This window comes from Microcebus murinus, chromosome 5, assembly GCF_040939455.1.
Source record: "Microcebus murinus isolate Inina chromosome 5, M.murinus_Inina_mat1.0, whole genome shotgun sequence".
NCBI lineage: Eukaryota > Metazoa > Chordata > Mammalia > Primates > Cheirogaleidae > Microcebus > Microcebus murinus.
The window spans coordinates 8,193,216-8,209,460 of NC_134108.1; the positions used below are offsets into that span (position 1 = coordinate 8,193,216).

At 44.0% G+C, this 16,245-nt stretch overlaps 1 long non-coding RNA gene across 6 annotated transcripts; it reads right to left on the reverse strand.

The window, feature by feature from the left end:
- Positions 1-2,816: 2,816 nt before the first annotated feature.
- LOC105868624 (uncharacterized) lies at positions 2,817-15,492 on the reverse strand. Of its 6 annotated transcripts, none has more exons than XR_012919241.1 (6): positions 15,321-15,492; positions 10,170-10,271; positions 8,188-8,291; positions 7,674-7,736; positions 6,905-7,014; positions 2,817-2,951 (listed from the first exon to the last, which is right to left on the reverse strand). It is a non-coding gene; the product is annotated as an uncharacterized LOC105868624 (long non-coding RNA). The 6 variants fall into 6 exon arrangements; XR_012919244.1 differs by having other exon boundaries at positions 8,188-8,295; XR_012919243.1 differs by having other exon boundaries at positions 10,135-10,271.
- Between the last annotated feature and the right edge of the window lie 753 nt (positions 15,493-16,245).

The window sequence follows — 16,245 nt, forward strand, 5'->3', positions numbered from 1 at the left end:
CTTTTTAAAGTTTTGGAGTGCTATTTTGTGTTTGGTGAGGGCTTATCTATGGGAACTCTGTAAGGCTTCAGCTGAGAGTGTGTCCATCCAGGAGGGATCTGCACGGCTTCTGCAAGATGTCCAGACTTGCTGCCGAGTCAGGTTCATAATGCTAACTTCTCAAACCACCCAGAGTAGATTCAAGTCTCAAACTCCCACCCATAGGAATGGAAATGTATGCTTGCAAATTCTTGGAAGTTACTTTTTTTCCTCCCACCGAGAAGAGAGACAGACAAGTTTCTTTATTATTGCTCCTTGCTAAAGGCCAGATTTTCTTCTTTTATTCAGTCCATTCCTTCTTCCCTGAGACTGTGGCTCTTTGAGTGTCTGGCAGTGTGTAGAGTTCTCTATTTCAACTCCCTAAGTGGCGAGGGTCCCTGCACCGGATTATCTACTGGGCCATATGGACCCAGCCTCCAGGTTATCAAGATTGGCAAACACCCGGGCATGGCACCAGCTTCAGTATTAGCTTACAACTCCAGTTTCTTTCCATCTGTGACCACCAGGAATTTCCTCAATATTCTTTTGATCTGCTATATGTATTAATATTTAAAAGGATATTTGTTACATTTAACCTTGCATTGTGAGGTATCTTTATTTGGGTTGTTTTCACATTTGTTGTTGTCTGTCAGTTCTGACAGTAGAATTAGCAGAGATTCCAGTCCAGTTAATAGCTTGGTGTGCTCTGGGAGCAGGACACAGGGCACTGGTTTTTGCCATGAAGCTCTAGTAGACCCAGCACGACTTAGGAGTCAAGAGTTGTGGCTGCAGCCCAGTATCTAGAGTGAAACTGACCAGGGCGGAAGTAGCAGCTTTCCTGAGCAACCAGTGAGGGCAGGTGTTCTCAGTCATTCCTGGAAGCCCAGCGCAGATCCTGCTCCTCCAGCCCTTTCCGTGATAGTGTAAGAACCTAATTCCCTTTGAGAAAGCTCTTTCCCCTTAAATAGGAAGAGTGATTTCTGTTATCTCCAGCTAAACCCTGCCTGATACAGACATCAAGAGTATAAAGACAAAAGAATAACAAATATATAATAGATTTTGATCAAATTTGTAATTGAAAAGTGGAAATTATAGCAGGATATATTTTTAAAGTTTTGTCATTTATTTTTTTTAAAGCTATATTTCACCTATTACATTGATAAAGATTCAAAATATAATAACCACTGATAATGTTTTGGGGAAGTAGGCCAGGTATGGTGGCTCATGGCTGCAATCTCAGCGATTGGAGAGGTTGATGCTGGAGGATTACTTGAGGCCAGGAATTCAAGACCAGCCTGGGGAACATAGTGAGACTCTGTCTCTACAAAAAATTTTTTAAAAATTTAGCCAGGTGTGGTGGCAGACATCTGTAGTCCCAGCTATTTGGGAGAATGAGACAGGAGAATTGTTTGAGCCCAGAAACTCAAGGTTACAGTGAGTTTTTTTACGTTTATGTTTGGGGACAGAGTCTTACTCCATTGCCCGAGCTAGAGTGCTGTGGTGTCAGCCTCTCTCATAGCAACCTCAAACTCCTGGGCTCAAGGGATCCTCCTGCCTCAGCCTCCCGAGTAGCTGGGACTACAGGTGCAAGCCACATGTCCTGCTAGTTCTTTTTCTATTTTTAATAGAGATGGGATCTCACTCTTGCTCAGGCTGGTCTGGAACTCCTGAGCTCGAGCGATCCTCCCGCCTCGGCCTCCCAGAGTGCTGGGATTACAGGCGTGAGCCACCGCGCCCGGCCTACAGTGAACTGTGACTGTGCCACTGCACTCCAGCCTGAGCAACAGAGCAGAAACCCCATCTCAAAAAAAGATTTGAGGAAGTAGAGACACTCTCATATCCACTGCTATTAATGTAAATTAGCACACCCTTTCTCAATAACAAAGCTTTAAAAATGTGTGTGACCCTTGATCTAGTGATTCTGCTTCTGGGAGTTCATTTTAAAGGAATAATTAAAGATATGCAGAAAGACTTTAAGAATGTTCAGTCAGGCCTGTAATCCTAGCTCTCTGGGAGGCCGAGGCGGGAGCCTCGCTGGAGGTCAGGAGTTTAAAACCAGCCTGAGCAAGAGCAAGACCCCCACTCTACTATAAAATAGAAAGAAATTAATTGGCCAACTAATATATATAGAAAAAATTAGCCGAGCATGGTGGCGCATGCCTGTAGTCCCAGCTACTCGGGAGGCTGAGGCAGGAGGATTGCTTGAGCCCAGGAGTTTGAGGTTGCTGTGAGCTAGGCTGACTTTATGGCACTCACTCTAGCCTGGGCAACAAAGTGAGACTCTGTCTCAAAAAAAAAAAAAAAAAAAAAAAAAAGTTCAAATATTCACTCTGGGAGGCGGATGGCTCAAGGTCAGGAGTTAGAAACCAGCCTGAGCAAGAGTGAGACCCCATCTCTACTAAAAACAGAAAGAAATCAGGGGGGAGGAGGAGCATGGGCAAAATACGTAACCTTAACCCTTGTACCCCCATAATACACTAAAATAAAAAAAATTTAAAAAAAAGAAATTAATTGGCCAACTAAAAATATATAGAAAAAATTAGCCAGGTATGGTGGCACATGCCTGTAGTCCCAGCTACTTGGGAGGCTGAGGCAGAAGGATTGCCTGAACCCAGAAGTTTGAGGTTGATGTGAGCTAGACTGATGCCACAGCACTCTAGCCTGGGCAACAGAGTGAAACTGTCTCAAAAAAAAAAAGAATGTTCAGTGAATTATTGTCTGTAATTTTTTAAAAATGAAGTTACTTCATGTCTTAGTCTATTCCTGCTGCTATAACAAAATACCACAGACATGGTACATTATACGTATTTAATAATAGAAATATATTTCTTATAGTTCTCAAGGCTGGGAAGTCCAAGATAAAGGCACCAGGAGATCCAGGGCCTGGCGAGGGCCATCTCTCTTCTTCCAAGGCGGCACCCTGTTGCTGTGTCCTGGCACAGTGGAAGGAACCAACAGTTCATCTCACATGGTGGAAGGGCAAAGGGCAAGGGTATGTTCTTTGACCTCTCCTATAAGGGTACTAATCCCATTCATGAGGGCAGAGCACTCATGATTTAACCACTTCCCACTCTTAATAGTATCTGATTGGGTATTAGAGCCCAACACAGGAATTTTGGAGGGACACATACATTCAAACCATAGTCCCTCATATTGAACAGCCAGGGGCTGTTCAAATAAATTATGGCACATACACAAGACAGAACATTATACAGTCTTAAGAATCTCCCATCCAAGTACTAACCAGGCCTGACCCTGCTTAGCTTCCAAGAAGTCTTAAGAATCTATGGTAGAAGAATGCCAAAGACATGGTAAAACGTTGCCCATTTATTAAGTGAAAGATCAGGTACGAAGAATGTACACAAGAGGATTCCATTTTTGGTAAAATAAAAAGTTGATAAAATATAATGTCCAAATTATTAACAAACAACATGGATCGATCTCAAAGACATTATTTTGAGCACAAGAAGCCAGACATAAAAGCACATGTTGATGCAAGTGAAAATAGGGGGCGGGGCAGAGTGGTGGGGGCAGAGAGCGGATATGGACTGCACAGGAACAGGAGGGAAACTTCGAGGCTACCGTAACCGGTTCACATCTTGAGCTGGTGTTATGCCCTGAATGTCTGGGTCCCTTCAGCATTCATCTGTTGAAATCTAATCTCTGATACGTTAGAGTCAGGAGATGGGGCCTTTGGGAGGAATTGGGTCATGCGAGTGGAGCCATCATGGCTAGGATTAGTGCCCTTAGGTAAGGAGAGACACGAGAGCCATGATCTTTCTCTCCACCCTGTGAGGATACAGTGAGAAAACCCCCTCTGTAAATCTAGAAAAAGGCCTTCACCAGAACCCTGATCTCAGACTTCCAGCCTGCGGGAACTGCGAGAAATAAACGTCTGTTGTTGAAGCCACTCAGTCTGTGGTACTCTGTTGCAGCAGCCGGAAGTGACTAAGACAGCTGGGATGTGGTCTCACGGGAAGCCACAAATGTAAAAGTTCACTGACTTGTGCACTTCAGACGAGCGCCGTTTATGCGCTTTATTGTGTGTATGTTAAACTTCAATAAAAAGGTAAAAGTCTTTGTGCCAATGTGTCCACACCCTGCCCCCGACCCCCACTACGGCCGCATTGACGCTGAGGCTCCGTGCTGGCTATCTGGAGAGCGGTGAAAGATCAGGATAAAGCAGCAGGCCGAGGCAGCAGCCTTCACACCCAGGGGTCTCCTGCTGCTTTCAATCCACCCCCTCCCTCAGCTGAACCCATGGCTCTGCCAGCTGCCCTGAGCTATGGCAGATTTTAATTTTTGTCTGTATTTTCTAAACTTTTTATAATCTGTATTACTTTTGCAATAAGAAAAAGGAGGTATTTCATTTGTGGTTTACAGTTCTTTTTTTTATTAGCTCACTGCAACCTCAAACTTCTGGGCTCAACTGATTCTCCTGCACCAAGAAGCTGGGAATAGGCCAGACGTGGTGGCTCAAGCCTGTAATCCTAGCACTCTGGTAGGCCAAGGCAGGCAGATTGCTCGAGGTCAGGAGTTCGAAACTAGCCTGAGCAAGAGCGAGACCCCGTCTCTACTATAAATAGAAAGAAATTAATTGGCCAGCTAATATACATAGAAAAAATTACCTGGGCATGGTGGCGCATGCCTGTAGTCCCAGCTACTCGGGAGGCTGAGGCAGGAGGATTGCTTGAGCCCAGGAGTTTGAGGTTGCTGTGAGCTAGGCTGATGCCACGGCACTCACTCTAGCCTGGGCAACAAAGTGAGACTCTGTCTCAAAAAAAAAAAAAAAAAAAGAAGAAGAAGCTGGGAATATACAGGTGCTCACCACCACACCCAGCTAATTTTTCTATTTTTTTGTAGAGATAGATCTTGCTCTTGCTCAGCTGGTCTCGAGCTCCTGACTTCAAGTGATCCTCTCGCCTCGGCCTCCCAGAGTGCTAGGATTACAGGCGTGAACCACCGCGCCGGCAATGGAAATATGATTTTAGCTCTCTGGGAGAGGTGGGCAGTTGGGACAGGCAGAGAGCTGGCCTGCATGAAGCTCAAATTCAGGGCTGTGTTGAAACCCATTTGGCTTGGGCATGGAATTTTAGCTGAGACTTTCTCCCCAGAAGCTAGAGTAGAAGCTCAAGATGCATTTATTGAAAGGATGGACAGATGGAAAGATATGGAAGAGTGAGCTCATTAATTTGGATTTATCTTGGAAGTGATGTCAAGTCAACAAACGATGCTGAGCAGCCCAGTGATAAGCTGAAAACGTAGTTTAGAAAAATGTGTCTGTGTGGGAGGGAAGAGGAAGGGTGAGCTGGCAGCGAGGAAGCTCGGCTGCGGGCTCCCACCAGGAGAGAAAGGGCTTATGGAAGCAGCATCGTGAGATTGAAATCACTGGATTTTAGTGCCCAATTGGATGGGAAGGTCCAAATCGGGAAAGCATCGGTGTCAGCCTGGGGAGGTTCATTCACTTCCCTGCCACCCACCCAGCCCCACTCATTCGGTTCCTGAACACTCACTGAGCACTTGCCATGGGGCAGGCCCTGAGAAAGAGCCAGAGATTTAAAAAACAAACAAACAAACAAACAAAAAATGGTGTGAGAGACAGTATCTGCCCGCAAGCAGCTCACAGCCTAGTGCAAGAGGAGACGGGATCCGCAGGCAGATGTAAGAGTAGCGCAGGGGTGCGAGGCTGGCACTGGCCGGAGGTACTCTCCCTGCCACCCCTTCCCCATGGGGTCCCTCTACCCAGGCTTTAGAGAGAGGTGGGACTTGGGGAAACACCAGGAGCTGAAGGCAGCCCTCTGAGACCCCTGGGAAAGCCCTGCCGGTGGGAGGAGCTCCAGGAAGCCGGTTTCCCTTTCTTGAGCACGGGGTGTGGCGGGGTGGACCCTACCCGTACCAGGGCACCACATATTTCCTTGGCTCTCTGACTACCTTCTCGCCTCCTCTCCCTCCCACTACTCTGCAGGTACCGCTCAGAAGCCAGAATGTGGGAGCTGGAAAATGTAGTTTAGCACACACTCCCTTCTTGTGCAGATGAAGAAACTCCCCTGGCAATGTTCCTGGTTCTTCAAACCTCTCCACCTGCACTGCCAACAAAACTGTGCTGGGTCATTAGACAGGCAAGTGATAAACACACAATAATGTGCCAATAAAGTCACAGACAGGTGTTAAGAGCTGGTAATGAGTTAATGTGTTTTTTCCCCATGAGGGTCATTTACATTTTATTACAGAAAGTTCTTAAAAGCCCTTAACAAAAAACAGATAAAGGAATGCGTCCCCACGTGGAGTGCACCAGACAGGAGCAGAGCGCAGTGAGTACTGCTCCAATTTCACCTTCCAAAGCCAGGTCACACTCCTTGGCCTTCTGTGAAGGCAGCTGACCCTGCACATTCAAATTCTTCCCACCGGGACCAGGCAGGTGGATGTGTGAGGGGCAGGCTGGAGATAACAGCCTTGAAAGCAAGAAGATGCCAAAGAGACACAAGAAAGGAGCGATGATACCCTCCACTCCTCTTTCCATCTCACAAGCAATACAGGTATGCAATGTCAGCTGCACACCATAGATTTAGATTAGTGATTTGGGGTCAGAAACCCTGGGAGGCATCAAAAAGCCCAATCCTCTGTTCCTCAGAGCCAGGAATCACCTCCCCGGGCAGGTTGACTGTGTTCTCAGTCTTGTGACCCAACTTCCTCCCCAAACAGTGTACAGTGAGTGCACTGTGCACAGAGGCCCAGCCAAGGGGACACTGAGGTTGAAACCCAGTTCACGCTCAACTCACCAAGCCCTACGATGCGGCCAGCTCTGCAGCAGTCCAGAGTGGTCTGCTCTGGACTCAGTGGTCTGACCAAAGAAGTGTCTCTTTCTAATGTCCACAACCTATCTTACCTCTTGCCTTCCTGGAGCCTACAAAACACTAAGTTGATGTCTTTGGAAATGTAGAGGTGGAAAGATGTAATACATTCCCTCACCCATCATACGTATCACAGTTGACACTCCTACAACAAAAGATAGGTTAACAAGAGAAAAGTATAACAAATTTATTTAATCAAAGCCTTGTGTGACATGGGAGCCTTCACAAATTACCCCAAAACCCAGGGAAAACTGTTCTTATGCTTGGGCTCTATGAAGAATGGACAGCTGTATAGAAGTATGATTGGACAAGGTAAGATCTAATGGTAACCGACTGAGTGGGGAGACCCGGTAAGGCCTGCCTGTTCAGATTCTTCTTGGCCTCTCTGCGAAGCATTCCTTCCTCCTGGGCATGGGGCAGGACCTCTCAGGAATGAAGAACTTCAAGGGAAAAAGGAGAGAGTGACCTTTCTAGGTTTTAGGGCTTGCTTGGGGGGGCGGGGTTCTAGCGTCTCTGACTTGCCTTGGGGAAGAGGGATTCTGGTTTCCGTGACTGGAGCCAGGGAAGCAGGAGGGGCAGGAGACGGGAGGGCGGGAGAAGGTCAGAGGGACCTTGCTTCTGAGGCCCTTCCAGTCTCTTTTAGCATAAGTACTCTGCATGCCAAGTGAGCATGTTTTGGGGTATTGTGTTCTGAGCCCCAACAGAAATAAGTAAGGTACACTTAGTCCCTCTGAGGGCCCAGTAGACCATGCCACGCCCAACCACACTGAGTTTAATATAGCACAGGAGAGGACGCTCCCTCACCCGCCCAAGGCCTTCAAAGGGTGTCTGCTGTCCCCACGTCCACTCAGCATCGTACTGGATGTTCTAGGCAGTGCAGTAAGGAAAGAGAAAGAAAGTGAAGAGGTTCAGAACATGCCACCCCAAAATATTTTCCTACTGTAGCATATTGATTATTTTGAGCTAAAGGCAACTGAGACCCACATAGGAAAAGCTCTTTATCTCCCCCTTAACTGTCTAAAATAAAGTATACATTTCCCTTTTGTGAAGGAAATTTACATTTATAAAGGAAATTTCCATTAGTAAAAGTATCTGTGCCAGGAAGAGAGCTATTATGAGACTTTTGTCTCCTGAAAGACTCCCATTTGCATGAGATGACAGCCTTACACACCCTCCCGGCCCTCCCCAAAATTGGCCTCCTTCACGCCAGAAGCCTGAAGCTCCCATCCTTTCTGAGCATCCATTCTGCTCAGGATGATAGATGGGTCTCAACCATCTGGCTGCTGCCTTGGGTCTGGTGTTTTTGTGAGGCTCATACCTGTAGTCCCAGCACGTTGGGAGGCTGAGGCAGGAGGATCGCTTGAGCCAGGGAGTTTGAGGCTGAAATGAGCTATGGTGATGCCTCGGCACTCTAGCAAGACCCTGTCTCAAAAAAAAAGAAAAGAAAAGAAAAGGAAAGGAAAAGAAGAAAATTGGTTTCTCTTCTGTAACTCTGTCTTATGTCAATTTAATCCTTAGACCAGCACAGAACCTAGAAGGAAACAATTTTTCTTCCTTTATGAAAAGAAAGGTATAAAAATTAGACAGAAAGAAATAAAACTATATTTATTTGTAGGTAACAATGGTTATAAACATAGCATAAAATAACAATTAAAAAAAATTTTTTTTTTTTTTTGAGACAGAGTCTCACTTTGTTGCCCAGGCTAGAGTGAATGCTGTGGCATCAGCCTAGCTCACAGCAACCTCAATCTCCTGGGCTCAAGCAATCCTCCTGCCTCAGCCTCCCGAGTAGCTGGGAATACAGGCATGCACCACCATGCTCGGCTAATTTTTTCTATATATATTAGTTGGCCAATTAATTTCTTTCTATTTTTATAGTAGAGACAGGTCTCGCTCTTGCTCAGGCTGGTTTTGAACTCCTGACCTCAAGCAATCCACCCGCCTCGGCCTCCCAGAGTGCTAGGATTACAGGTGTGAGCCACCGCGCCCAGCCCACAATTAAAATTAATAAATTCGGCAAAGTTACATGCTACGAGGTTAAATGTATGAAAATCAATTGTATTTCTATGTACCAACAAAAAATTTGAAAATGAAAAAAATTCTAAATGCCATTTATAATAGCATCAAAACTATAAATAGCTAGGAATAAATCTAAGAAAAAAGTGTGCCAAATCTCTATGCTGAACATTATAAAACATTTCTGAGAGAAATGAAAGAAGACAAATGAATAGAGAGTTATTCCAACAAAAAGGAGGCCAAATGAAGAGATATGTGTGGTGGTAAGGTTTCTATATTGCACTTGAAATGATAAAATATTAGTTCTAATTAGACTGCAAAATGTTAAGTATGTGCATTGTAATCTCTTGAGAAACCACTAAAAAAAACATGCAAAGAGATAAAATGAAAAACTCAATAGTTAAGATAGAACACTAAAAATATTCAAACAATACAAAACAAGGCAGGAAAGAAGAAATAAAGGGATAAAGAACAAATAATAAATAGAAGAGAAATATTAAAATTTTTAAAAATCTAAATCCAAGCATTTCAATAACTACATTTAATGGAAATGATATAATCGAAGGTCAGTACATTTTTTCCGGAAAGGCCCAAACTGTAAATATTTTGGGATTTATCAGCAATGTGGTCTCTGTTGCAACCATTCAACTCTGCTTGAAAAGCAGCCATAGAAGATACATAGATGAATGAGCATGGCTGTGTTTTAATAAAAATGTATTCACAAAACAGGCTGGCCATGTTATTGAAACTGCCAAGCAAGAAAGGAATTTTTTAATACGAAAGATGTCTTGTCAGTAGAACAAGAGAGGCTGCCTCAAATCCACCTCTTCTGACTAACAGGGATCCTGGGCATTTTTTTTTTTTTTTTTTTGAGACAGAGTCTCACTTTGTTGCCCAGGCTAGAGTGAGTGCCGTGGCGTCAGCCTGGCTCACAGCAACCTCAAACTCCTGGCTCAAGCGATCCTCCTGCCTCAGCCTCCCAAGTAGCTGGGACTACAGGCATGCGCCAACATGCCCGGCTAATTTTTTTTTTTTTTGTATATATATTAGTTGGCCAATTAATTTCTTTCTATTTATAGTAGACATGGGGTCTCGCTCTTGCTCAGGCTGGTTTTGAACTCCTGACCTTGAGTGATCCACCCGCCTCAGCCTCCCAGAGAGCTAGGATTACAGGCATGGGCCACCGCACCCGGCCTGGAATGGCTATGTTAATATCAGATAAAGTAGACTTAAGAGCAAAGAAAATTACCAGGAATAAAGAAGGACATTATTGTTGAAAAATACCTCTCCAAAAGACTCTCCCATTTCTGAACATCTTGTGAGTGCAGGCAATGACTTCCCTGGATCTGGAGTATCTTTTCAAGGATGTTTGTATAGTTGACAGCCCTGGAAATAGTAATAGTTCTTCACTCTGGAGCAAAGGGCAAGTTAATTTCAGTCCAGTATAATAAAGATAATGTCTCCCTTTGGGGCAAAAGTCAGGAAGGCTTACTGCCCATTATTAAAGGTCTGGGTTCCCTAACCTCAGGGGTCCTCTCCCATAATGCAGCCTATGGCATGCACAGGTGCCATCTGGTCCCCTTCACATCAGCCTTGCAGAAATGGAACCCAGGGAACTGGCGCAAATGTGACTACTGCTCTTGTAGGTGATAAAGTCCTATGTCATCGTCCCAGGAGTCAATGTGTCTTTTTGCCAACATCTATGAAACTGTGGCAGGCTAACTTGCTAGCCTGTAAGTAGGGTAAAATCTCACACCTTTCAGTTCATGCAAATGATAAAAGGGCCACCAAGATGACAAAGCTATCCTAAATGTGTATGCAACTAATAAGAGAGCTTCAAAATATTTGAAGAGAAAACCGATAAAACTGAAAGGAGAAATGGACAAATGCAATTATAGGTAGAGAATTCACCACTCCTCTCTCAGTAATCAGCAGAACAAATAGAAAATCAACAAGGATAGAGCTGAAAAGCATCATCCACCAACTAATATAATTGATATTTGTAGAATATTTCACTCAACACATTCTTCCTGAATTTTGCTATTCACCAAAATAGACCACATCCAGGATCATACATAAAACAAACTTTGATACATTTAAAATAATTGAAATTATACAAAATCTTTTCTATGATCAGAGTGGAAATAGAAATCATAAGAGAAAGATAACTGGGAAATCTCCAACCTTAAAAATTAAACAACAGAACCTCTGGCTGAAGCTCTCCCGAGGGCCCAGTCTTAAAGAGGCCCCCACTTCCCCAGGTTTCAGCCTCACCAGGGTTTCAGATGGCAGAGCTGGGAGTAACCATTTAAAAATATATCCAGGGGGAAAGTAACCATTTTGAAAAACACTCAGGGCATTATCCATAGCAAAGGCTGCCTTTTAAGGGAAACTATTTTATCAGAGGCTAACCTCATTTGGAGGAAAGGCAATTAGCCAACTCCAGCCCCCTCTAGTCTTCCTGTATCAGGTAAGGGGAGAAAAAAAAGCTAAGAACCCCTTCTACAGGTCACAGTCCAAGGACTCAGAGCCACTAAGCAACTGAGATTTAATCATATGGTTAGAGAACACTTCTCCTCCCTCAAACCACATCAACAGGACTTCAGTATACTAACAGAGGATTACAACTGAGAGAGCTGCAAGGCCCAGAGACTCCATTTAAGAAGTTCTTAGGTCGCTCAAAGACAACAAAAAGAAAAAACCAAGGAAACTAAAGGAAGCCTCTGGCACCACAACTACAGCAAACATCAAACACAGGCCAGTTCCTAGCCAGATTAACATAAATCCTCACAGTAAAAGCCTAAGCATCTCAGTTCCTATTACCTAATATATCATGTGTCAGGCTTTCAACAAAAAATTACAAGGATGCTAAAAAGGCAAGAAAAAACAGTCTGAAGAGATGAAACACGCAGCAGAACCTAACTGAGATATGGCACAAACTTTGGAATTATTAGATAGGGAATTTATTTATTTATTTATTTATTTATTTATTTAAGACAGAGTCTCTCTCTGTTGCGCAGGCTAGAGTGCTGTGGCATCAGCCTAGTTCACAACAACCTCAAACTCCTGGGCTCAAATGATCCTTCTGCCTCAGCCTCCCAAGTAGCTGGGACTACAGGTACACACCACCATGCCTGCCTATTTTTTTCTTTTTCTTTTTTTTTTTTTTTTTGAGACAGAGTCTCACTTTGTTGCCCAGGCTAGAGTGAGTGTTGTGGCGTCAGCCTAGCTCACAGCAACCTCAATCTCCGGGGCTCAGCGATCCTACTGCCTCAGCCTCCGGAGTAGCTGAGACTACAGGCATGCACCACCATGCCCGGCTAATTTTTTGTATATATATTTTAGTTGGTCAATTAATTTATTTCTATTTTTGGTAGAGACGGGGTCTTGCTCAGGCTGGTTTCGAACTCTTGACCTTGAGCAATCCGCCCGCCTCGGCCTCCCAAAGTGCTAGGATTACAGGCATGAGCCACCACGCCCGGCGTATTTTTTTCTTTTTTAGTAGAGACGGGGTCTTGCTCTTGCTCAGGCTGGTCTAGAACTCGTGAGCTCAAAGGATCCTCCCTCCTCGGCCTCCCAGAGTACTAGGATTACAGGCATGAGCTACCATGCCTGGCATCAGATAGGGAATTTAAAATAACTATAATTCATATGTTTAGGGCTCTAAGACTCTATTCTTGACATGCAAGAATAGATGGGAAATATAAGTAGAGAGATGGAAACTCAAAGACTGAATCAGAAGAAAATGCTAGAAATTAAAAACATTGTCATAGAAATGAAAAATGCTTTTATGGGATCATCAGTAGACTGGATATATCTAAGGAAAGAATCAGTGTGCTATAAGATGTACCAATAATAACTTCCCAAACTGGAATATAAAAAGAAGAAAGGATGAAAATGATGAAATAGAATATCCAATACTGTGGGACAATTACAAAAGATCTAATATGCATTTAATGGGAATAGCAGAAGAAGAAAGAAATCAACAGAAGAAATATTAAAAGTAATGAGGACTAATAATTCTCCAGTATTAATGACAGACACCTAACCACAGATCTGGGAAGATCAGAGAACACCATGCAAGATAAATACCTAAAAATCACCACCTAGGCATATCATATTCATACTGCAGAAAACCAAAGACAAAGAAGATATCTTGAGAGAAGGCAGAGTAAAAATACCTTACCTGGAGCAGAAGGAGAATAAGAATTATATCAAACTTCTTATCAGAAACAATGTAATCTAGATCACAGTGGAGTAAAATATTTTAAAAAGAAAAACCCACCAACCTAGAATTTTTCTGCAAAAGTAAAGGGAAAAATTTGGAAATAGAATCTTTGGGGGGGGGGGAGCAAAGGGAAGAAAAAAGACTTTCTCAGATGAACAAAAACTGAGGGAAATTTGCCGCCAATGGACTACCTTGCAAGATATAATACATTAAAATAAGTTCTTCAGAGGAAAGGAAAATTAAATAGGTCAGACACTCAGATCTACATAAAGTAATCTACATCAAAGAAAAAATAAATGAATGTAAAATATTTTCTTTATTCTTAATGATCTAATGGATAACAATTTGTTCACAGTAACTGAGTGATTATAGCATATGCACAGTATAGCAAATGGATAGGTGAAATGAATGGTAGCAATGCTATACAGATGAGAAGAAAGAATTGAGAATACCATGTTATAAGGGATTTGTACTACCTATGAAGCAGTATAGTGTTCGTTTTAATTGGATTTAGATTAGTGGTAAGTGTATATTGTAGTTGCTCAAATATTGTAGTTTTTCTATTTTTAGTAGAGACAGGGTCTCACTCTTGCTAAGGCTGGTCTCGAACTCCTGAGCTCAAGTGATCCTCCCACCTCAGCCTCTCAGAGTGCTAGGATTACAGGCATGAGCCACTGCGCCCAGCCTGTATGTTACCTTTTTTAAAAAAATAAAGATACCATAAATTGAATAGGCAAGGCAAAGACTGGGAGAATATATTCATGATACATATGTATAACAAAAGACTTTTATATCCAAAAAATATAAAGTGCTCCTACAAATCATAGGGAAAAGACAGATTAACCAATTAAAAAAATGGGCAGAAGACTTGAATAATCATTTCCCCAAAAAGGTCATCTAAATGGCTGATAAGTTATTAAAGGGGACTCAACATTATTTCTTAGGGAAATACACATTAAAACCAGATGGAAATACTGCTACCAAAAATGTAAAAGACTGTTAACAACAACTAACTGTTGACAAAGATGTGAAGTAACTATTAACTTTCATAAATTAATTCCCCCTCTTCGGGGGAACTGCTAGCAGTGTCTATTAAAACTAAACATATACCTATCATACAACACAATAATTCCTCTCACAGGTATATACCCAACAAAAATCAGGGTATTAATTCACTAAAAACACTACATGAATGTTCAGAGCAGCTTTATTCATAATAGCCCAAACAACCCAAATGCCCATCAATGGTAGTATGAATACATTAATTGGCATATATTGATACAATAGAATACTACCTAGCAAGAGGCAAACAACAAACTACTGATATATGTAATAACACAGATGAATCCTACAGACATTTTACTGAGTGAAAGAAAACAGGGAGAATAAAGCATACCGCTTGATTGAAATCATATAAAGTTTAAGAACAGGCAAAAGTAATACTTAGTAATAAAATTCCAAATGAATAGTGGTTACCTCTGGGGTGATAAGTATTGACTGGTAAGGAGCAGGTGGAACCCTGTGGTGATGGAAATGTTCTATATCTTGGTCTGGGTGCTGATGGTGTGTGTGTGTATACATAAGTAAAAGCTCACCCAGCAGTCCTCCTACCATCTGTGCAGCTCTGTGTATATATATTACATCTCAGAAAAAAAATTAAGAAAAATGAAGGAATGAAGGAGAAAAGAAATGAAGAAGAGAATAAGAGGAAGGAAAGAAGGGAGGGAGGGAAGAGATGGAGAAATGAAAATGAACACAGGGTGGGGATAGGGGGTTCCTCAAAAATACTTCACTGGGCATGTAGTTAAAGATGGGGACACTCTGAGGTTTGTAGTTGTGTTCAGCGTCACAGATTGGGTGGGCGACCTCAGTTGGGTCTAAAACCCAGGTGCATAGGATGCCAAAGCCTTTGTTTTTCCACTTCCTTCTAGAAACATGACTCCTGGAAATACCCCCCCCCTTGAATTGATCTGTTCCTGGGAAGGATGTCTCACCCGCCTAGATCTCCCCAGGGGCTTAGCGCGGGCTAGGTCAGTATTGTTCCTGCGGCCAAGCAGTAGCCACTGGAAACGCGGTTGCGGGCTGCCGGTGAATATGCCCTTAGGTTGCGCAAGCCCGCCGGTTGCGGCCGGCGCTCCTTTCCGAAGAGGGAACCCAGTTGAGAGCGCAGCGATGAGTTATGTTTAACTGGACACGGCATTACTCACTTAGAAACTCAATGTTATGTATTTGGAACAGCGGTTGACGACCTCCAGAGTCCACGTCAGGTGGAAGCAGGTGCGTGGTGGGCGGGGCGGGGCGGGGCGGCTCCGCCCCCTCAGGTGGCTCCGGCACCGCCCCCACCACCTCTGCGCGCAGCCGCGCCCCAGCGCGCAGTTCTGAGCCGGGCGCGCCCGCCAGCCCGCATTTATAAGGCGCTATTTTGGTCGCGCGCCTTGATTGGCCGGGCGCGGGTGACGACACGCTCGCGCGCCGGGGACGGTGAGGAGATCCGGGGAGGGGAGCTTCCGGCCGCCTGGTAGGGCGGTGGAGCGGGCCCGCTGCGGTCACCCGGGGTGTTCTGGGCCTCTACGCCTGCTGCGCAATGTCAGTGAGGTGGTAGTTTAATAAAAGAGCCTGTGTGCCCGAAGGGAGCGTGCTAAGAACCAAGCTCATCATTCTCGGAGGCAGTAGCCAGACGGCAGACACAGACGGCACAAACCTTACTGGATGTGACCAGGCTGCTTGAGTGTCATTCCCTTCTTGACGCGCGTGCTTAGCCCGCTCTGCAGGCCTGTCTTCTGTCATCCCTGCGTCGCCCTTTGGTAACCCAGCCCTCTAAGATTTTCTCTGTGCCTCAAGTCAGACAGTTGCTGCAACCTCCTGTCCCTTGATTCTGTCATCTCCCCTTCTCTGAAACCAGAACACTAATTAGATGTCTCAAAAGGATCTCATTTCCACCGCATTCCCATGTGAAAAGAAGAGCCACATCTGGCCTCCCTGGGTTCTGGCTGTCCACCAATCAGGCAGCATTACTTCTCTGAGTCTCAAGGTTCTTGAATTTCTCTTGGTAACAGACTGGTTTTGAACTTCTTTGCTGAAGGTTGCCGAATAGGCACCATGTGAGATTCACCAAAAATTCTTATACTTAAA